The sequence below is a fragment of the Leopardus geoffroyi genome, chromosome B3, assembly GCF_018350155.1.
Source record: "Leopardus geoffroyi isolate Oge1 chromosome B3, O.geoffroyi_Oge1_pat1.0, whole genome shotgun sequence".
In the NCBI taxonomy this organism is placed as follows: Eukaryota; Metazoa; Chordata; class Mammalia; order Carnivora; family Felidae; genus Leopardus; species Leopardus geoffroyi.
The window spans coordinates 38,560,090-38,582,862 of record NC_059337.1 but is presented as its reverse complement, the minus strand read 5'-3'; the positions used below and the strand labels follow the sequence as shown (position 1 = coordinate 38,582,862).

Genomic DNA, 22,773 nt, shown 5'->3' with positions numbered 1-22,773 from the left:
TGCATCAGCCCAGAGGGAGCTTTTTTAGTGACTGCTAGGAGGGTCACCTTCTTTTGTGTGCTGGGCATTGGGGATGTTAAGATGATGATATAGTTCTTTTGTAGGAGCTCATTGACTGTTAAGGATGGGTTGCCTGATCTAAAACAGGATGTCCAGTTAAGCTTCAGTTTCAGATAAACAACAAATAAATTGTATTAAGTAAAATTATGTGCCATGCAATATTATAAAGTTTCAGTATGGCGAGGGGTGGATGAGGTCTGGTCAAGTCAGACCTCCCCCCGACACTCCCAGCACATAGGGCCCTAAGGGTCATGGAGGAGACTGTGGGAGACTTGAAGACAGTCCACCACGGCTGGAGAAGAGCCTGAGAAGTAACACGGGGCAGATGGAGTGCCCAGTTGGGGGCTGGTACTTTGAGTGAGATGGGGCCACACTGGAGGGTTTGAGCTGGGGACTCTCACGGTGTGGCAGGCTCCCTCTGGTGGCCGTGTTGAGAATAGGCTGGAGGGGCACCGCGAAAAAGGGGGCTGACCTGTGAGGTTATCACAGCCATCCAGGCCAGGGTACCAGGGCAGTGAGCGTCAAGTTGGAGAGAAATGGCTGATTCTGGACATCTGAACGTTTTGTTATGGAAAACGTCAAAAGTGTACAAAAGTAAAGAGAGTAGTACAAGGAACTCCCATGTCCCCATCACCCTCTTCAAGCATCATTCGCTCATGGCCCATTTTGTTTCATGAAAAACCTTTCAGCCCTCCTGGCAAATGGATTCTTTCCAACCAAATTCCAGATATCATATTATCTCACCCATAAATATGTCAGTGTCACTGAAAGGTATTTTGAAGCTGCAGCCACCAGGAATTTACCCAAAGACTTCAAGCAGCTCTTTTTTTGTTTGTTTTAATGTTTATTTCAGAGAGAGACAGAGCGCAAGTGGGGGAGGGCCAGAGAGAGAGAGAGAGAGAGAGAGACAGAATCTGAAGCAGGCTCCAGGCTCTGAGCTGTCAGCACAGAGCCCAACGCGGGGCTCGAACTCACCAACTGTGAGATCATGACCTGAGCCGAAGTTGGACGCTTAATTCGACTGAGCCACCCAGGCGCCCCAAGCAGCTCTTTTAAGAGAGGAGGGCCCCTGACCCTATTGGACCCATTGCTGTGCGGTCGGTTCCCTGATCTTAGGATGATTTCTCCTAAAGCTTTCTAGCCTTTCCTCCCCTGGGATGAGTCTTCTGAGGGTCTGTGCACTCTCCTAGCAGGATGCTCCTCAGGTTGGGGTCTTGGGACACTGGCCTTGACTTTCCATTAGAAGCTCCTGCTTTCTCCCAGACCTTGCCACAGCCTGAAGCTTCCCCTTTTTTGTTCCCTTGATGACAGGACTGTCCTGTGTCTGGCATAAAGGCTCCCCACGTCCTCAAAGACACTACTCCCTGGGAACTCAGGAAATGCAGGCGCTGTAGGTGAAGGTAAGGGAAACATACTGGAAGTCCTAGAATGAGGTTCAAGGACACGACGCAGACACCAAATCCCTAATAAGTGCAAGGACGCTCTTTGCTTTCCAGAATGCCACCCCCTCCAGGAAGCAGCCTGGCTCTGCCTCCAGTTTCCTGGGAGACTTTGGTTAGGTCCCTTCCCCTCCCTGGCCTGGAGAAAGGAACTAATACATTATGTAGGATGTAGGACCCACTGTACTCCCAAAGTCTCCCTGCAGTGGGAGGCACTGGGGGGGCAAAGCTGGACTTGGGGAGAGGCTGCTGGGAACATGCTAACTACTGACCCAGCTGCAGACACACATTGAACCCTATGAGACAGGCATAGTATCCCCCACTTTATGGAAGAGGAAAGCGAGGTATAGAGAAAACCACTTGACTAGGGTCCCCTAGTTTATAGGAAGCATAACCAGGCCAATGCCAAGCACTGGTGCCCATGGTTTTTGAGCACTGCGCCAACCCGGGGTTGAGGCCCAACTCTGCCAACATAATCCAGACTGTAGTCAGTCTGCTCTCTCAGAGTCCCCCCCAAAGCCTGGAGCTCCTGGCAGCTTTCCCACCATGGGACCCAGAGGCCAGCTCACCTTCCTGTCCAGTTCTCTTTCTCTCACCGAGCCCTCCCAAGGCCTGTGCTTAGGGGGTATCAGACACATCAACAAATTTCTCTCCTTGAATCCTCAGCAACAGCGTGAGGTGCTGTGCCCATTTTGCAGATGTGGAAACTGGCACTCGTGACCTACCCAAGGCCACACAGCCCTGCAGTAGTGCAGACAGAATTGAAATGAGAGTTCTCTGAACCCGAGTGCCCCTTCTTCTACATTGTAAGAGCGGGCTTAGCACAGAGACATGTCTAACGACCCACTGATATTTGGTTGTCCTGGCTTCTTTTTGGCACGTAACTCCTTTGTATTGCTTCATCTATGTGATCACGCTTTCTAATAACCGCGGGAGGGAGGTATGGCCACCGTTTGGCTTTTACAGATGAAGTGTCGTACATGTCTTTGGGAGAATTTCAGAACTTCCAAAATCTTCCCCGAGGCTTGAGTTGCTCTGTTGCTGCCACCCATGGATGCTTATGTTCTTCTAGCGCCCCCTACAGTCTGTCAATGCCATTGAATCGCCCTGCTGGGTCGTTGAGAAAGTTTTTCTTGAAAAGTGTTTTCCCCCTTTGTAACCCCAAACCTCCGTCCATTTCCCCATCTGGGCCTTCCCCTCACAAGTTTGGACCCACCTTGTCTCTCCTTCCTCCACATAGCCATAGTTTAAACACATTTGCTTTTTGTGACTTTATCTTCAAGAAACGAGGACTTTAGAGAGGCTCAGCTAGAACATTACAGAGGTGGTCAAGCTTAAGACCCACAAGAATGAGTCTGGGTTTCCACCACCAGGGAACTCTTTGGAGTGCGATTAGGTTAAAGGTTCTCCAGGGAAGGTTCTATGTCCCCGTCCCCCCACACACTGGGATCAGGACCCTCAGAGCAGCACCTCAGTCAATGGGGAGGGGGAGGCGGCTCTCGGCTCTGCCCAACACTGACCAAATGATATCTGAAGCAAATTCCAGATGTCTTATTGTTTTATTCACAATGTTCAACATTGTCTCTAAAAGATAAGGATTCTTTTTCTTTAAAGCCGAGATACCCTATCACACCTAACATCATCATACTTAATATCCTCAAATATCTAGCCAGCGCGCACGTTGCCCCGATTTTGCCTTAAGAATGTCATAATTTTTAGGGGCGCCTGGGTGGCTCAGTCGGTTGAGCGTCCGACTTCGGCTCAGGTCATGATCTCACGGTCCGTGAGTTCGAGCCCCGCGTCCGGCTCTGTGCTGACAGCTCAGAGCCTGGAGCCTGCTTCGGATTCTGTGTCTCCCTCTCTCTGCCCCTCCCCTGCTCATGCTCTGTCTCTCTCTCTCTCTCTCAAAAATAAACATCAAAAAAAATTTTTTTTAAAAGAATGTCATATATATATGTTAATTATGCTTTTTTCCTTACATTGATGTCTACGTGCATATTGTATATCGTATGTGTGTCTATACATATATATTCACATCCCTCCCTCCTTTTCTCAGATGAATGTTAATACATTAACACACAGGCACACTTTCATCCACCTTGCTTCGTTCACGGTGCATCTTGCCCGCGATCTCGCCCGCAGGTGTCCGTCTGCATCGCCCTTGTGCTTCTTCACAGCCAGACTCCTCCACTGGGCTGATGACCACAGTCCTCCGCCGAGGGACATCTTCCTCGCTTCCTGTCTTTTGCCGTTACGAATAGAACCGCGGTAAACAGCCTTCTGCTTGCGTCTTTCAGGACACCTGCCAGAGTTGATTTACAGCCTTGGGATTCCTGAGTCACAGGCTCAATGCACGCAGTGTCGCTCGCTTTTGCCAAATGCCCCTGCAGAGGGATTACCCCCCACGGCAGGCTCCCACCAGCTGCGTCGGAGAGGCGTGGTTTCCCCGCAGCCTCCCCTGCAGAACGCGCTGCCAAACTTCTGGATTTTTGCCAATCTGATAGGTGGGACGTGGTATCTCGGAGTAGTTTCAATTTGCATTTCTTTTATGTGAGCATGTTAATCATCCTTCATACGGTTCAGGGCCATTTGCGCTCTCTGTTCCCGTGGACTGTTCGCTAGTATTTTTAGCCCGTTTTTCTAAGAGGTCGTCGGTTCTCTCCTTTCTGCTTTCAGAAGTTCTTTATAAATTGGAGACATTAATCCCTTGTCTGTGATAAAGGTTCAGGTATTTCCTCAGTTGGTCATTCGTCTTTTTTGTTCATTCATTCATTCATTCATTCATTTATTCATCTCAAGCCCAGTGGCTCATTCATCTGAATGAGATCCAGCTGGAGATCCAGCTGTGACTAGAGTGTCCCTGAAGGTTGCCCCACCATCACGTGCTGCCCAAGCTAGAACCTGGTTCTGATCTTGGACGCTCTCTACCCCAACCCCTCCCTGTGCTGTCTTTCCTGCCCCCCTGCCCCCTGTTCTGCTGCCCAGTGACCACCCTTCCCCTGTCTTGCCCCTCTCAGGCCATTCACATCTCCCAGTCTGAGCTCAGCAAGGCCCAGGAATGAGCCTGATTATCTTTGTATCTCTCCCTACGAGCCGAGCCCCAGATGGATGAGGAAGTGAAGAGTGAGGGAATGAATGAATGAATGAATCAATGAATCTTGTGAGGATAAAATTGTCTTCGGCCTGGGAAACCAAGTCAGAGAGGGGCTTGGAAAAGCACCTCTAGGATCAAAGTTTCTTTGTCCTTTGCCTTCTCTTCAGATCCAATTCAGGTCAGAAGTGCTAGTCTTTAAAGTGCTCCCAGACAATATATGTTGCCTGTTTCATTTCATGATTTATTTTATTTTACTTTTTAAATGTTTATTTACTTAGAGAGGAAGAGAGAATGCACACGCATGAGTGGGGGAGGGGCAGAGAGAGAGAGAGGGAGGGAGAGAGAGAACCCCACGTAGGCTCCTCACGCTGTTAGCGCAGAGCCCCATGCGGGGCTCGATCTCACCAACCAGGAGACCATGACCTGAGCCGAAATCAACAGTCGGACGCTCACCGTTGAGCCACCCGGGCGTCCCTCGTTTCACAATTTAAAAGAACGTCTGCTTATTGTAGAAAATGTGGAAATTACAGGGAGATACGAAGAAGAAAACAGAAATAACCTGTGACCCAGAGGAAACCACTGTGAACGCTTTGGTGTCTTTCCATTCACCTTTCTTCTTTAATTTACATTTTATTTTTATATATCTATTGTCTACATATCTATATGTGTATTTTTACATACATATACATGTACCCCCCTTAACATTATAGCATACATATTTCCTCACGGCATTGAACCAACCCATCGTCGTAATTTTAAATGATCACACAATATGCCGTGAAATGAATGTATCATGTCCTAGCTTCGCTAAGCCTCTTCCTTTGTGTCCTCATCTGTAAAGCGGAGGAGTGGTGAAGTGCCCCCTGCCTACTTCGTAAGTTCCCTGCGAGGGTTCATTGTCATTCTATGCGCGGCAAGCACTCAGTGAGTGTTAGACATCGTCATTATTGTTATTACCATTTCCTAGTTGTGGACATTTAAAACCTAATCTTATTCTATTGCAAATAACTCTACAGTAAACCTCTCCACCCAGAGCAGTTTTGGGGGGGGGGGAAGGCTCCGAGAGGTTGCTGCACCCCCGCGCTCAAACTGAGCACAAGGGTGACAGAGTGAGCAAATTGTACTGAGGACCCAAAAGTTAGCACAGCAGGTGTTGGCCACCGGAAGCCTGGGGAAAGGGGAGTCCACGCAGGGGGAACAGCACCTGCAAAGGCTCAGAGGCCTGAAAGAGCCTGGGAGTTCCTATGTGCTGGGTGGGGCAGCAATCCTTGTCTCAATTTTACCAACGGGGTAATTGTGGCCCAGGAGAGGAAAGCGACTGGTCTGATGACGGGGTGGGAACCAGCTTTGTACCTCCTGACTCCCAGGCCGGCACTCCATGCATGCCCTGGGCTGACCTGCCCTACCTAAGAACATCTGTTGCTTAAAGGGAGGGGAGGTGAAGACGAGCAGGAGGAGGAAGAATTTGGGGTTTGGGCAGCCAGCACGCCTGGGCATTCCCGCCTAGCTGTCCTGCAAGGCAGCCTAAAGAAGCCCCAGGAAGTTGAGACCAGACCCACCTCTGTTTGCCTCCAAATCTTCTCCTCGAGGCCTCCCAGATGCTGACCCTCAGGCTGGTGACAGGCAGATCTCCTGAGCAACACCCCCCCAACCACACACACACACTCCTTAACCCAGCCCCTTGCAGACACAGACTGGAAAGTTCCAGGCCCATTCAAGTTTCCAGCCAGAGCACAGATTTCAGCAGCAGCCTGCCCTGTGTTTATTTATTAAAAGACGGTGACCACGACACTCAGTGCTTCTGCCAAGAGGGAGGAGCCCAGGAAGGTCCAGAAAGAGTTGGGGGCTTGGGTAACATGAATGTTTGGGGCTTTAAAGGCCAAGCCAGTCTGAGGCACAGATGCTGAGAAGTGAAATTTGAGGACTCTTGCCTGTTACCATTCAAGGTCCAGCATTAAAGCAGATTCTATAGCATCTCAAAGGCTTTCCAAGCATTGAAAAATTAGGAATCCTTGGAAAGGAACACCTCTACCCTTTGTGGTCTGAATTTGAGAGCACTATCTGCACCGGCAGCCTCATTGCTGCACTAGTCCAAACACATGTGTGTAATTCTCTCTCCCACATACTGAGGAGCTCCTGTCCCCTGCTGTTTATAGAAGATAGTCCAAGGAATGGGAGTTGGCAGTCCCACAATGGTGGGAGGTCCACACTCTAGGCCTTGGAAATTTTCTGCCAGGAGGACCTGAAATTTCTCTGAAGGGCCACTGTAAGTTAAACCTTAGATTCACTCAGAACATAGGAGTGTGAAGGGATCCCAGACGTGTCTAGGCCAATTCCTCTCATGGGCAGAATGAGTGTAGGAGGACCTCAGAGATGGGGGTGGGGGTGGGATTTAACCATACCAGCTGGTGGCGGAGCAGCGACTAAAACAGGTCTCCTGATTTCAGGGGGACCATGCTGTCCCCCTCCATCAAAGAGCCGTGGGGAGAAGCAGCTGGCGGTGGGGGGTCCGGGGAGGATCTGAGCGGGCACCAGGAATGCCGATGAGGGACTCACAGTCCCGGCCCTTGAGGGGCTGCTAGAGGCTGAAACACGAGAACAGGGACACATCTGAATTGGGGTGGGTAGAGGCCTGGCAGAGGTGGGTCCCGAGAGCAATGGAGAAGAGGGTGGAGAGACATATGAAGGTTTCCAGCGGGAGCTACAGAAAAAGTTGAAGGGTGAATGGGATCTCATTACCAGGAGAGGTAGAGACGGGGTGGTCCAGAAAAGGGGAGAAGCAAGGCAACATCCTGAGAGGGGGAGGTGGACCTTCCCACTCCTAGGTTGCAGTGGGTCCCCAGGGCTGCAGCCAGGACCCCAGGATCCAGGGCAGACCTCCCACTTCAGGGCCCAAGGATGCCATCTGTCACCCTTAGAGGGGCGTATACATTTATACAGAGATTGGCAGGACATGGGTATTTTAATCTAAAAGAGGGACCGTCTAACGGTGGCCACGCAGGCGTTGAGACAGGTGCTGAGGGAAACCCTTTCCGGATTAGTGGCCGTGAGAATCTATGTGCGCTGGTGGGGGCAGGGGGTGCTTCTCTCTGTCTTAATTCTGTCGGCTTGCAAATTGCAGTTTAAGGGCCATCTGTTCACATCCAGTTGTTGAGGTGGCTACTCTCTCCTCCTTTCACCTTGACTATGTCCCCGCCGCGCTGTCTGAGCCTCGGTTTCCCCACATGTAAAATGAGACAGGAGGACTTGTTGGTCTATAAGGCCCCTTCAGCCTGGGGCTGGTGAAGCCCAGTCTCAGGCTCTTTGCTGGGATGCCAGAGGCGCCCTCTGGTGGCCATCGTTGTCCATGCACGCGGGGAACAGGCTTGGCTCCCTGCCTGGCTCTCTGAAGAGTGCGTTTGTGTGGATGTCTGTGTGAGTGTGCCTGTGTGTTGGGAGTGGATCACAGAGCATGTGTGACAGGCTTGTGATACAGAGAATGCAGATCTTCCCTGACTCTCAGCCCCTGATAAAATCGCAGACAGGGAGGTGGGGCCATTTAAAACAAAGGCAAGGTCGGCCCAAACCTTCCTGGGGCCTGCCTGGGACACCTGGGCCTGCAGAATTTCCTGGGCCACGCTTCTTGCTAATACATGTGGAGAGCACTACTCCTCTGCTCAAAATCTCATCCTGTGGCCCCTCTGTTAAACAGAGTAAATATCAAACTCCTGGCCAGCGCAGGGCATAAGGTCCCTGCTTGGTTGCTCATATGGCCTCAGTTTTTACTCTTTTCTTTCTTTCCTGTCCCACTCCAGGTGACCTATGTCATCCTTTCCCATGTCCTATCCTCTCCTTATGTCGGTTCTTTTCCCCAGAGTGTCCTACCCTCTCCTTTAGTCCCCAGTGCATCTTTCCAAAGTTGCCACATGCTACCTCCTCCAGGAAGAATTCCTGGATTTTTCCACTTGGGTCTGAGCTCTCCTTCCTCTGAACATCCTGGTAGCTTTGTCTACACCTGTCTCCTGGGATGTAGAGAGTTTACCCAGGTAACTCAGGTCAAAGATGTCCAGCTCTCTAGCCCTTCCCTGAGGACTGGCTCCATGTCTTCTTCCAACACTGAGCCCTCCCCACTGGCAGCCAGGCTGTCCTCTGCAGTGCCCCGACTCCCACGAGGAGTCCACCTCTCTTGTGCCCTCGGCCTTAGCCAGTGGGTCTGCTCTTGTGGAAGGAGGTCTGGCGGTAGGAGAGAAAGACGTGAGCCTTAAGTCAGACTCTTGTTGGGTCCTGACCTTCAGAAGGCACATGTCTACCCAGCACACAGGCTCCAGCTGCTGAGCTGTGTATGGGAGGCTGGTTTCTGCATGCCCCATATTGAGGGTTCGACCCCACTGGCCTGGCTCTTTCCTTCAAAGACAGAAGTAATAGGCTATGTGTAGAAGTCTGCTATTGTCAGTTTTTTGTGCTCTGTAACACGAAACTCTCACACAACCCACTTATAGATGTAGAAACAAGGAACCAGAGATGCTAAGTAACTCATTCAAGGTCATACAGCTTTGAGTGGGAATGCTCAAATTCAGACCCTGCTTTCCAAGTGTCTCCAAATCCTGTGCAGTTTCCGGACCATTCTGTGGTCACTGTGCCTTGCACATAGTAGGTACTTGATAAACTTCTGGATAATAAAACATAGCCATAAACTAATACATAACTATCTCTTTCTGCTAGCCTTCCAGTCTGCCTCAGGCTTACACATTCACCTCTGCGTGAGGAAAGAGTCTCAGAACTGGGATTATCTGAGAGAGGACAGGCTTCAGGCGCTGAAGGGGGGAGGTGATGCCTGCATCCCAGGAGGGATGAATGCTCCGAGTCTGGGTGTTAGGGGGTAATGGGTCCCGGGCATGGTGAGGACAGGCAGGCACCTGCTGGGCCACGGTCTCAGTCGGTGTGTGGCTCATGAATGTCTCATAACTTCAGGAGCCACAGCGTGACTGCAGGGTAAAGGACCTGGAATTAATCCAAATTCTCTGAGAAGCGGATGCCAAGGCAGGATTAGATGTGCAAGAGGTTTATTAGAGGACATATCAGTGAGGGGAAGGGCAGGGTGCTGGGGAGGCTGAGAGAGAGAGCTCAATGCTGATCATCCAGGGTGGGGAGATGGGGGGAGGAGGTAGGGAAGGAGCGAGGCAGGCTGAAAGGAAGTGTTTTTGACTGTAGGGCACTTGTAAGAAAGTTGGCAAGGCCAACGGGGAATCCTCCAGCCAGCGTGCCTGGCAGCGGGGCTCTGTCCCTCCCAGGACAGGGTCTCCTTTGTGGCCCTGCCTGCTCAGTCACCGCCTTGTGGGGAGCGCCGCCTCCGCAGACGCACGACTGGGCTGCGAGCCTGCAGTGGAGAGGCGGGCATCACGGGCGAGGGTGATGGGAACCTTCTCTAGTGTTGGTGTGCATGCCGTGTGTGCGGAGGAAGGTTTGTGTGTGTGCGTGCGCACGTGTGCGCGCACGCCTCTTTCCTAGTCGTAATTCTGTTGGCTTCCCGGTTCACATCCAACTGTGGAGGCGGCCACTTCCCCCTCCTCCTTCACCTTGACCGTGTCACCCGCTCTGAGCCTCGGTTTCCGCACGTGTAATGTGAGGCAGGTGGACTTGCTGGTCTTTAAGGCCTAGAGCGCAGCTGCTGAAGCCGTTGGTTAGCTCTGCTCCCCAGTGAGCTGAGAAGTGTGTCCTCACGGTCCCTACAGGCCAGCCAGCCCCCTTTCACCAGCCTGGCCCGGGCAACCGCCACCAGCACCTAAGGCTCCTGGGAGCTAGACTTTGTGCCTCTGGAAACTCAGGAGAAAGGCTGATTGGCCCGGCGTGTGTCACGTGTCCAGCTCTGGTCCAATCAACGAAGACCAGAGGGTGGAGCCACTTGCGGCTGTTCCCTGAGCAGGGCTTTGCGCATGCTCTCTGAAGTAAAGGTGCTGACCTTTGGGCAGGGTTACTCCCTGGTCGAGTGAGGAAGTGCAAGGTGTAGGTGGCACTCTGGCTGGCCGTGTCCTCTCAGCGTGGCACACCCGGTAGCTCCACAACGTCAGGAGCTGGACTATGGTTTTACCCCAGTGCTGGGGCGTGCACACTGCCTGCACCCAAGGAGTGTCTTGGCGGGCGTGCCCTGCTGTTGCCGACCCTGAAAGGCTGACCTCTGCTGGCCAGGACAGGCACTACGCCTACCCGGTGGCCACCACCCCAGGACAGCAATGGAGGGATGTCTTTCCATTAGCCTAGAAGCCTCTGGTAAGTGGCGGTATTGCAGTTACACAGCCCAGGCTCTAGTGCTGGGTTTGGGTGTGGCTCTTACACTAACTCGAGTGAGTTCCTTTCCTCCTTGGGGCTTTTCCCGTATCTGCCAACTGGGTCTCATCACCAGTGAACAGGTGCGGAAGGGGCCGTGTGTGGTGCAGGTTTGGGGCTCAGCTTTTGAGCTGATTTTGAATCCAGCTTTTCGTTCCTTGCTGTATGACCTTGGGCAAGTTATTCAATCTCTTGAAGCCTCAATCTCCCCATCTATAAAATGAGAGGGAAGAAGAATTTCTCTTCTGTTCTCTAAAAGGTGATGTGAGGATTCAATAAGAGAATGCATGGAAAAAAGCGCGGAGCATGACGTCTGACATCACATCATTGTGAGGTGGCCTTGCTATGTGGTATGCTGGGGGCACACTCATTCATCTCCTGTCCTTCACCTCTTCCCCAGCCCCATCTCTCAGAGCACCCTGGCTAATGGGCCAAGGAGTGATCGGTGTCTGGAGCACAGCGGGGACTCAACCGTGTACAAAGAGTGGGAATGCGCTGCAGACCTCCTGCCTGGGTGGTCTCAACCTCATCCAGCTTTTATCGAGTATTCCCCACCTAGCAGGTAAGTCTCTGCTCTGAGGGCATTTCTGTACAGGGCAGGATGCATTCTACTGTGTGAACACTCACTGCAGGCTTGGGAGGAGCCTGTCTTAGATGTCTGGACACCTGGATTTCAATTCAGTCTTTGCTACTCACTCCCTATGTGCCTCTACTCCCCCCCCCTCCAAACTAAAGAAAGACTCCATGAGCTGGGGAGGGAGAAGACTCATAGGGGAGGTGAGAGAAGAGGATGGACCCCCTAGTTGGGTATGAGGATCTAAGTATGGCGAGGCCTTGGGCCCCTGGTGCAGCTAAGGAGGTGGGAGGAGCCTGGACTTCCTTGCACCACAACATTGGAGTGGAAATGGAAGTCGCCCGGTGGGCACATCCAGGCAGATGGGCCTGATGTGGCCTCTCAGAAGTGCCAGGAGCAGCAGAAGGCTCCTGGGTGCCCAAGAGGGATTCCCATAGCCTGCAGCGGGGTGGACTCAGGAGTGTGTTTCTGATGTGCCCAAGAGTGTGGCACAGACAAGGCACAGAGGACAGGAGGACCTAGAGAGGCTGCAAGGGAGCCCAGAAGAAGGCCGTGCATAGTCAGTGGGCACCAGTGTCTGATGTTTAGACATCCTGGGGGAGAAGAGCAAGGCAGATGACCAAGAGCTGGGGCCTCCTGGTGTTCTTCCTCCCCCACCTCAATACTACATAATTCCCATCCCTACCCAAGAACTGAGATGGAGCCTTCACTAAGATTAGGTGTCCTCCATCCAAGTGAAAGGATGGCTCAAAATATAAATACAATTCAGTTAGATAAGGAAAGTTCTATTTCTCGTATGCTTCAGCTCCGAGATTACTACCTGCCACTGAAAGAGAAAGGGGACATTGTACAGGTTCATAGAGGTGAGATGAGGTGGCTTTCAAAGAGAATTAAGCTAACGTTAATCTTTAGATCTACAATACTGGACAACAAAATATCCACACTCTGTTAGGGAAAAAGGTTTATGACCCAAGAGTCTTCATTCTCGTTAAGATACCATTAATTCTGTCAGGGCATTTTAGGGGCACCTAAGGACTGAACAAAATACTCAAGGAGATACTCAAACCGATGGAATGTGGGTTAAAAGAGAGATCTTAAAATAGGGGATGAAAAAGAAAAAAGACAGGGGATGAAAGAGTGTATAGGAAACAGTAGGAAGGAATGGGTATGTTAGTTAAATCAAAACGAATAGGGACGCCTGGGTGGCGCAGTCGGTTAAGCGTCCGACTTCAGCCAGGTCACGATCTCGCGGTCCGTGAGTTCGAGCCCCGCATCAGGCTCTGGGCTGATGGCTCAGAGCCTGGAGCCTGTTTCCGATTCTGTGTCTCCCTCTCTCTCTGCCCCTCCCCGTTCATGCTCTGTCTCTCTCTGTCCCAAAAATAAATAAAAAAAAAAAAAAGTTGAAAAAAAAATTAAAAAAAAAAAAACACGAATAATGATGTTTTAAGTAGGGATTCTCGAAACAAAGGCCATGCGGTAAAGGAAAACCTGTTAAGAGTCAAAAATGAAGTATTGAAGTTTGCACTGTCCAGTATGGTAGTCATGAGTTACATGTGGCTCCTTACATTTAAATTAATTAAAATTATATAAAACCAAATAATCAGTTCCTCAGTTGCACTGGCCATTTTTCAAGCACTCAATGGCCACACATGTCTAGTGGCTACTGAATCAGACAGGGCAGATATAGAACATTTCCACCACTGCAGAAAGTTCTTTGGGATAGTGGTGATCTAAATTATCAGAAAATCCATGGAGGGGAAAGGATATTTTGGAGCACAGAGAAGAAAGGTAGTCTAAAAATCTTCTAAAAGGATACGAGAAGTGAACAGGCAAAACCAACAGCAAACTTGAAAAGCAGGGTGGAATTTCCAAACAGGCATGTAACTTAGTGGTGGTGGTGAAATAAGGAATAAAGAGAAATTTGACCAATCCAGAAAAGGGGAAGAAGAAAGAGGGAGGAAAATATAATCAGTAATAAATGTGAAATTAGGTGGAAGAAATAAAACTAAGTTCATTAGCTATCAGAATAACTATGATCTGGACTTCTATCAGAAGCCAAAGTTGCCATTTCCAGTATATATGTAGAGAAATATCCCCTGGGACAGATTTTGTGCTGGATACATTTTTAATTTTTATTAATTTTTATTTTTTAAAGGTTTTGGTTTTTTTTTTTTTTTTTTTTTTTTTGAGAGAGAGCGAGAGAGTACGGGGCAGGGACAGAAAGAGAGGGAGAGAGAGAATCCCAAGCAGGCACCTGTTGTCAGCATAGAGCCTGACACAGGGCTCAACCCCGTGAACCATGAGATCATGACCTGAGCTGCAATCAAGAGTTGGACGCTTAACTGACTGAGCTGCCCAGGTGCCCCTGGATACATTTTTTAAAATATAGTTTTGAAAACATAGCTTAGATAACATAAAATAAGGGAAATGTCAGTGTTAAGGAGCATTAAGAAATCTTGATTCTGATGGGGGTAAGTACATTTTGGAGCTAGTGTTTGCCTACAGGATATCTACCTATCCCTGGTGACCCAGAGTCTGAGTTTAATAGCTCATGGCACAGAGGATAATTCCTGGGAATTAGGTGAGAATAGGTCAGAAGTCCTCTACATAAAGCTAGGATCCCAGAGGCTATTAAACTAGGGGGGAAGAGTGTCCACAGAGACTTGTCTGCCTCTGTCCTCACTGGAGTTGGAGTGGAAGAAAGAAGGTTCTTTCCTGAGAATCTCTAGGATAAGCCCAGTTTCGAATGGGTGTGGCACCAGAATTTATACTGCCTAGTGCTCCCTGCACTCCCCTTCTCCAAACAAAACAAACAAAACAAAACAAAACAAAACACACACAAAACAAAAACAAAAACAAAACCCCCCAAAACAAAAAAAGCAAATAACAAAACTAAGTAAATATGCAATTTGAAGTATTCCCCAGATGCCTGATGAAGCAATTGCAAATACTCCCTGGAGAAACACAGTTTAAATCTAGGCTTCAAGGACTTCTCACAGATAAACTTCCAAGGAACAGGAGGTCATACTGGAAAAAAAAAATCATTAAACAGAAGAGGAAATAAGCTACATGAAATGAGAGTCAGCAGAAAACAACATTGCTGAATCAGACCGACGGCAACGCTGACTGAAGATATTGAAATTATCTGTTATAGAATATGAAATAATTATGTGTGGCTTGCCTAAAATAAAGAAGTGATTGCATGTATGACAAAAGAATTAGAGAGAGAGAGAGAATCAAAACTGACCAGATGAATCTGAAGAAGAACCACAGAGAATTTCTAGAAGTGACAAATATAATTGAAATTGAAGCCAGTGGATGAAAGATTGGTTCCAGGAAAGATGGAGTGAACACCATCTACTTTGTCTCCTACTGAATGCAGTTATTCTTCCTGGACAGAGTGTGTGGACCATTGGAAAGTAAATTGTAGCCAATAGATTAGAGAGGGAAACAAGAATTTGAAGTACAACCGAATTGCATTGAGTTTCTCATTTTTTCCCTCCAGTATTGGCTGACCCGGACTCAAAGGCAGCCTGAAACCTGGAAGGGTGCACCACGTACAGGCAGAAGGAGCTTCAAGAGAGCAAATAGAGTTTTCTTTCTGGCCTGAAGAGTAGAAAAAGGCCTCCTAAGGATCAGGGAGAAGGAAGCTTTTCTGTTTATTTTTTCTTTTTTCCATCCTCACTCATGCCAGCCCCCGGGCAGTCTTGCAGTGGTGGCAGTGGCAGTGGTGAGGACAGCATCTGTATGTAGGAACCTAAAATCCCTAGGGAAAGACAACCTTCTCTCTGTTAGAAGACCTGTGAACAGAAGAGCTTGAGCAAATTCTTGCTGTTTTTCTCTTTGTGTCCTTCTCCTGCCTAGTGTCAGACAGATGCAGTCATAAGAAGGGCATAGCAGAGCCACGAAATGGCAGATATCTGGCCGGGGGACGGGCCAGGGAGGCCGCAGACAGCCAAAAAGTGTTGGGGTGCATGTGGAGAGGAGAGAGCACCAGAGAGTGATTGTATAACTTTGTATGTCAACTTCTGGGATCACTTCCAAACTGTGCATGCATCAATCTCATCCTAAAGAGAATCTGAGAGGTTTTGAGAACTGAACTAGGGGGCAGACCACCACCCAGTTCTCAGACTGGTGTTGCATATGTAGGACACATTTGAACAGAACTACAAAAGGCTTTGAAAATTGAACTGATCTTAGAACCAGAGCCTATAAATAGTGGGTTGAAGCTTGTGGTTGAACCTCGCCTCAGTCAACTGTCTGCTAATTTGTTTTTAAAATCAACATTCTTCTTAATATTTAAACAAGACCAAGAGTCACATAACATGATGTTCAAAATGTCCAGGATACAATCAAAAATGCCTTGAGATATGAAGAATTGGAAAAATCTCAACTTACAGCAAAAAGACGATCAGTAGTTGTCAACCCCTGAGAAAACATAAATATTGAAATTATCAGAACAAGACTTTAAAGCTACTACTGTAACTATAAGAAGTGTGAACACTTTTGAAATGAATGAAAAAATAGGAAGTTTCAACAACAAAAAAAGAAGATATGAAGAAGAACTGAATGGAAAATATAGAACTGGAAAATATAGTAACCAACATTTAACAATAACTGGATGGACTCAGTAGCAGAATGGAGAGGACAGAGGAAAGAGTCCATGAACCTGAAGATAGATCAATAGAAATTGTTCAGACTTAACAATGGAGAGAAAAAAATTGAAAGAAATTGAACAGAATATCAGGAACCTGTGGAACAATACTAAAATGTCAAACATTCATGTCATCAGAGTCCTTGAAGGAGTGGAGAAAGAGTGCAGTTCAGGAGATAATAATACAAAAATAATGGTTGCAAACTTCCCAAATTTGTAAATTCAAGAAACTCAGCAAACCTCACACAGGATCAACTCAAAAACATCACCTCCCAGGTATGTGATAATCAAATGGTTTTTAAATCAAAGATAAAGAAGAAAATCTGGAAAGTAGTCGGAGAAAAAAGTGCATCATCTATAGGAGAACATATATTTGAATGACTGTTGATATCTCACCAGAAACCATAGAGGCTAAAAGGAAATGAAACATTTTGGAAGTGCTGAAAGAAAAGAACCACCAATGCAGAGTTCTGTATCCAGTGAAATTATCCTTAGGAATAAAGGTGAAATAAAAATATCCTCAGATGAAAAAAACCTAAGAGACTTTGTTGTAAGCACACCTGTTGTAAAATAAATACTAAAAGAAATTCTTCAGATGAAAGAAAGATGATACAATAGGGAAACTTAGGACATCAGGAATGAGGGACAAACACCAGAAATGGTAACTATCTGGGTAAATGACTGTTAGCCTTCTCTTGAGTTCTCTAAAATATGATTGACAGTTGAAAGCAAGAATTAGGACTCTTCTAGGATGACATTTTCAATGTAGGTCTAATATATAAGACAGCTATCATATAAAGAAAGGAAGCTAAGGTGACTTATGGTAAAATTTCTACATTCTATTTAGGATAGTAAAGTATCTGTTTACAGTAGACAGAGAAAAATTAAGTATGTAAGTTGCAATCACAAGAAAATTACCAAGGAGATATAGTAAAACATACAATATGATAAATTAAAATGGAATATTAAAAAATGTTCAGGGGCACCTTGGTCGCTCAGTCAGTTAAGTGTCCGAATTCAGCTCAGGTCATGATCTAACGGTTTGTGAGTTCAAGCTCCATATCAGGTTCTGTGTTGATAGCTCAGAGCCTGGAGCCTTCTTCAGATTCTGCGTCTCCCTCTCTCTCTGCCCCTCCCCCTCTCACACTCCGTCTCTCTCTTGTTCTCAAAAATAAACATTAAAAAAATTGAAAATGTTTAAATGATGCAAAGAAAGAAGAAAAGGGGAAACAGAGGAACAAAAAACAGAGCAAACAGAAAATAAATAATAAAACGACAGCCCTAAATTCAAACATATCAGTAATCACATTAAATCTAAATGGACTAAACATACCAATTAAAAGACAGAAATGGCCAAAATGGATTAATAAAAACAAGGTACAACCATATGCTTCCTATAATTATGTTGATAAAATGATATAGATAGGTTAAAAGACTAAGACATATATCCAAAAAACCATTGAACAGTACTCTTCAAATAGGTGAATTTATGACATATGAATTATATCTCAGTAAGGCAATTCAAAGAAGATTAAGATACATCTTGCAAACACCAATCAAAAGAAAGCTGGAGTAGCTATATTAATATCAGACAAAGTAGACTTCAGAGCAAAGAAAATTACTAGGGATAAAGGGATACATTACATAACAATAAAAGGGCCAGTTCACCAAGAAGACATAATAATCCTAAGTGTGTATGCACCTAATAACAGAACTTCAAAATGCATGAAGCAAAATCTGATTAAACTCAAAGAAATGGAAAACTCCACAATTATAGTTGAGGAGTTCACTATTCCTTGCTCAGTAATTAATAGAACAGGTAAATAGCATATACGAGAGCCGAGCCATAAGCCAAATGGAACTAACTGATGGTTATAGAACATTCAATCAAAAACCAGTAGAAAAGAAATTCTTTCCAAGTGTGCAAAGAACCTACATCGAACCTACAATGAAGACCTCATTTTGAGTCATAAAAAAAGTCTTAGCAATTTAAAAATAATTGAAATCATACAAAGTGTGTTATTTGATCACAATGAGATCAAACTAGAAATTTATAGCACAGCAAAAACTGGAAAATCTCTAAACACTTTAAATTAAAAAAAATACACTTTTAGGTAATTCATGGGTCAAAAAGAAAGTGTTATGGAAATTAGAAAATATTCTGAATTAAAAAAAAAGACCAAAATTGTGAGATGCAGCTTCAACAATGCTTACAAGGAAATTGATAGTGTTAAATGGTTATATTAGAAAAGAGGAAAGATCTCAAATCAACAATCTAAGCTTTCACCTTAAGAAACTAGAAAAAGAAGAGAAATATAAACCAAAAGCAAGCAGAAGGATGGAAATAATAAAGACAAAAGCAAAATTCAATGAAATTAAAATAAGAAAACAATAGAGAAAAATCAGTGAAACAAAAAGCTGTTTCCTTGAAAAAATGAATTGGTAAATTTCTAGGTTGACTAAGAAAAAAAGAAGATACATATTACCAATAACAGGAATGAGAACTGAATTATCGCAACAGCCTTCATACACATTAAAAGACTAATAAGGGAATAATAATATAAACAACTTTACAAAATAAATGGACAATTTAGATAAAATGAACTAAATCCTTGAAGGCCACAAACCACTAAACACTCATCCAAGAAGAAATAAATAACTCAAACAGTCATATATTTATTAAAGAAATTGAATTTATAGTTAAAAGCCATTTGAAAAATAAAACTCCAGACTCAAAAGATTTCACTGGCAAATTCTACCAAATGTCTAAAGAAGAAATGAAACCAATCTTTTGACATATAAATCTCTTCCAGGAAATAGAAGGGAATACTTCCTAGTTCATTGTAATGAGTCTAATTTTATCCTGATGCCCAAACCAGACAGATTTAGGAAAAGATCAGTATCTCTCATGAACATAAATACAAAAGTCCATGACAAAATATTAACAAATTGAATCCAGCAATATATAAAAAGTAACTGGGTCTTAGGAATGCAAGATATTGAAGATAAGTCAATGTCATCCACTCTATTAATAGTCCAAAGAAGAAAGACATATCATATCGATCAGTGCAGAAGAAACATTTGAAACCAACAGAGCCAGCTCCAGAGGCTTTGCTAGGGCAGAGTTGAGTGGAGACCCCCAAGAAAAAGAGGAGGTTGCATCAAGTTCTAATGGTGGTAGAGCTTAGATAAAACCACTCCCCAAAAGTAGGAGTCTCACCCTGAGTGGGGAAGTACTGAAGAATCAGAGTGCTGTTTATTGAGGAATTGAATAAAGGGGCTTCAGAGTATGAGACCAAAGGTGGAAGTCTTATGAAGAGTCATTTTTGTGGGAAAGAGATGTCTTGAAGGGAGAGGAATCTTCCAATGGTTGATGGTGAAGGAAAATAAGGAGCAAGTGGTAGAAATTAGGGTCCAAAGAAACAAAGGAAACCTACCAAAACCACTTCACTTTAATGTACTAACATAAGACAACACTCTGGAACTAAGAAACTTAGAGAGCCTCTCAAGTGTTTACCCTTGTCTACATAGGACCACCTGTAAGTCCTGGTGGAGAAAAACATCATATTAAAAATAGACAGAAAATAGGGGCTCCTGGGTGGCTCAGTTGGTTGAGCATCAGGCTTCAGCTCATGGCTCATGAGTTCAGGCCCTGTGTCGGGCTCTCTGCTGACAGCTCAGAGCCTGGAGCCTGCTTTGGATTCTGTGTCTCTGCCTCTCTCTCTTTCTCTCTCTCAAAAGTAAATAAACATTTAAAAAATTAAAAAAAAAAATAGAAAGTAGAAGCCAACATCTACACAAACCTACTACAGAACAAAAAAATGAGAATCAAAATATTTTCAGCTGATAAAATTCTCTTTCCAAAACCCATGATGGAGAGCAAAACTGTTACAGAACACCCTGACTTGAATTAAATATCCTTAAACAAATATTTGCAGATATGAGGGAAAAAACCCACCTCACATCACAAATTTGAAAGCTCAGAAAGGAAATGGACAAAGCAGAAATGATAGATGCAACATGAGTGTTTACTAAATTCAGGAAAGAAATAGAAAGGAAAATAATCTCAGAACTGACAAAAATTACAAGGTGCCCAAGGGAGAATAGATTTGATTGAATATATAATAGGAGAGGAATGAAAATAGCTAAGAATGCCAACATGAAATAATGAGATTTAATAATACCAAAGAAAAACTGTTGGCTAGAGAAGGCAGGCAGAGAAGTGTCAACATTTATATAATTAGAGTCCCTGAAGAAAGAAAGAAAAAAAGACAAACCGAACAAAAATTTAAAACTATAATACAATAACACTTTCTTTTTTTATTTTAATATATTAAAAAATTTTTTTAATGTTTATTTATTTTTGAGAAAGTCAGAGACACAGAGAGCAAGTAGGGGAGGGGCAGAGAGAGAGGGAGACACAGAATCTGAAACAGACTCCAGGCTCCGAGCTGTCAGCAAAGAGCCCAACGCAGGGCTCAAACCCACTGTGGGGCTCGAACCCATGAACTGTGAGATCATTACCTGCGCTGAAGTCAGACACTTAATTGACTGAGCCACCCAGGTGCTCCTAACAATAACACTTTCTGGAAATGAAATAAGATCTGAGTTCGTGTGTTCAAAGAGCTTACTCTGTACATGGGGAAATAGACCTGAAACAGTCTGCTCCAAGACATTAGACTTAGGCGTAAAGAAACAAATCCTCTGGGCCTTAAATTTACAAAGACCAATTCCTTACAATGGAAAGGAAATCAGTTTGGCATCAGACTTCTTAATAGGAATACATGAAGAAGGACAACAATGGGACGTTTTCAAGAAACCCCAGGAGAAAAAGTATGAACCAAGGATTTTTAGATCCAGATAAACATGAAGACCATAGAATAGTTTTAAACATGCAGACTCAAAATACCACATTCACAAATCATTCCTGAGAAATCGGAACACCACTTTTATTCTTTTTAATAATGAGGAGGCCAGGGTTCCTGGGCCACTCTGTTGCAAGACGTTGAAAAGTTATTTCCTTTCTCTGGACTGGTGATCAGAGGTTTTTGAGATGTGCTGTAGCTTTAGCCATGTTGATTTTACTTGGTGTTCATAGAGGTCCTAGGACCACAGACTTGGTGAAACAGAGTAGAAAGAGCAGGTCCTCTGGTCAGATGGACTTGGGCTGGAACACTTTCTCTGCCCCATCCATCACCCATCCATCAGCCAGCCAGCCACTCACCAAATTTTGGAGAACCCTCAAGGTGCTAGGCACCCTGGTAGGCTCTGTGGATACAGGTGAGCCAAGCAGATCCAGGCAGCTTACATTCTAGGGGGGGGGGTAGACATTTAACTGATAGTCACACAAACGTATACTCACAGATTGTGGTAAGCGATGTTGAAAGTAGGCAGCATTCTCTGAGCGTGGATAGAGGATGGTAATGTGAGAGTCCACGAAGGCTTCACTGAGAAGATGACGCTTGGACTGAGCCTGGAATGATGGAGGGAGTCCTCCCAGGGGAAGGGGGTCGGGTAGGACATTCTGGGCAGAGGGGGCAGCACAGGTCGAGAGTACTGTGGTAAGAGGAAGCTCAAACCTTTGGGGATCAGGTGGCAGAAGCAAGTGGCCAAGTGATGGGAGCGAGCTAGGGGCCAGGTCCCAGCACGAGGATGACGTCTGTCTGTGATAGCTTGGGGAACACAGTGAAACATTTGAAATGGGGAGGCAGGATTGGAATCATGTATTTAAAAGATCGTTCTGACTGCACTGGGGAGAATGACTCTGTGGTGGGAGGAGCAGGGAAGGAGGGATGTGGGCAAGTCACGTCTTCGCTGTGTGGCTCTGGGCACATCACTGAACTTCTCTGAGCCTTAATCTGCTCGCTTGTAAAAGTGGAATAATAATGGTAACCTACAGGACTGCTATGAGAATAAGATGAAATCGAGGGCGCTGAATGTCTGACACAGAAGAAAGAGAAAGTTCAACAACTCTGGCTCCTTGTTACTGTTTAACCTTAGACAAAGATGCAATCTCTAAAAACATTTTATGGTGTCCTCCTTTCCTGTCCTCTCCATCCCTGTCTGGGCCTTCTGTTCCCCCCGCTACTTTAGGAATGTCTAGGGCAAGAATTGAATGTAACTTCAGTTTTAGTAGGCAAATCACGCCCTGGATCAGAAATACATATGGGGAGCGTGAGGACCCTTGACCAGATAGGAGCAGGGTCCTCGGGATCTGTTTTCCCCCTCTCACCCCCTGCCAATGTTCTTGAAGCTCAGCACTGTCCAGATCTCTTAGAACAAGAATACAGTCCTTCCTTGGAGGACGGTCATTTCCAAAGGAAGCACCAAAACTGAGAGGGATCTTCTTTCTCTTGCTGCTTTATCTCTCTGTCTCTGTCTCTGTCTCTGTCTCTACTACTACTTTCTATTTGCTTTATTTATTTTTATTTTTTTATTAACAATTTTTTTAACATTTATTCATTTTTGAGAGAGAGACAGAGTGTGAGTGGGGAGGGGCAGCGAGAGAGGGAGACACAGAATTTGAAGCAGACTCCGGGCTCTGAGCTGTCAGCACAGAGCCCGACGCGAGGCCTGAACTCACGGACCGTGAGATCATGACCTCGAACTTACGGGCTGTGAGATGATGACCTGAGCTGAAGTCCGGGTG

The 22,773-nt window shown here is 45.9% G+C and overlaps 1 long non-coding RNA gene across 1 annotated transcript in view; it reads left to right on the top strand.

Annotated features, from left to right (window-relative positions):
• Positions 1–11,262: 11,262 nt before the first annotated feature.
• Positions 11,263–22,773, top strand: part of LOC123582841 — a 40,635-nt gene continuing 29,124 nt past the window's right edge. The window contains exon 1 of the long non-coding RNA XR_006704607.1: positions 11,263–11,458. This is a non-coding gene — a long non-coding RNA (uncharacterized LOC123582841). The remainder of the gene's footprint in view (positions 11,459–22,773) is intronic.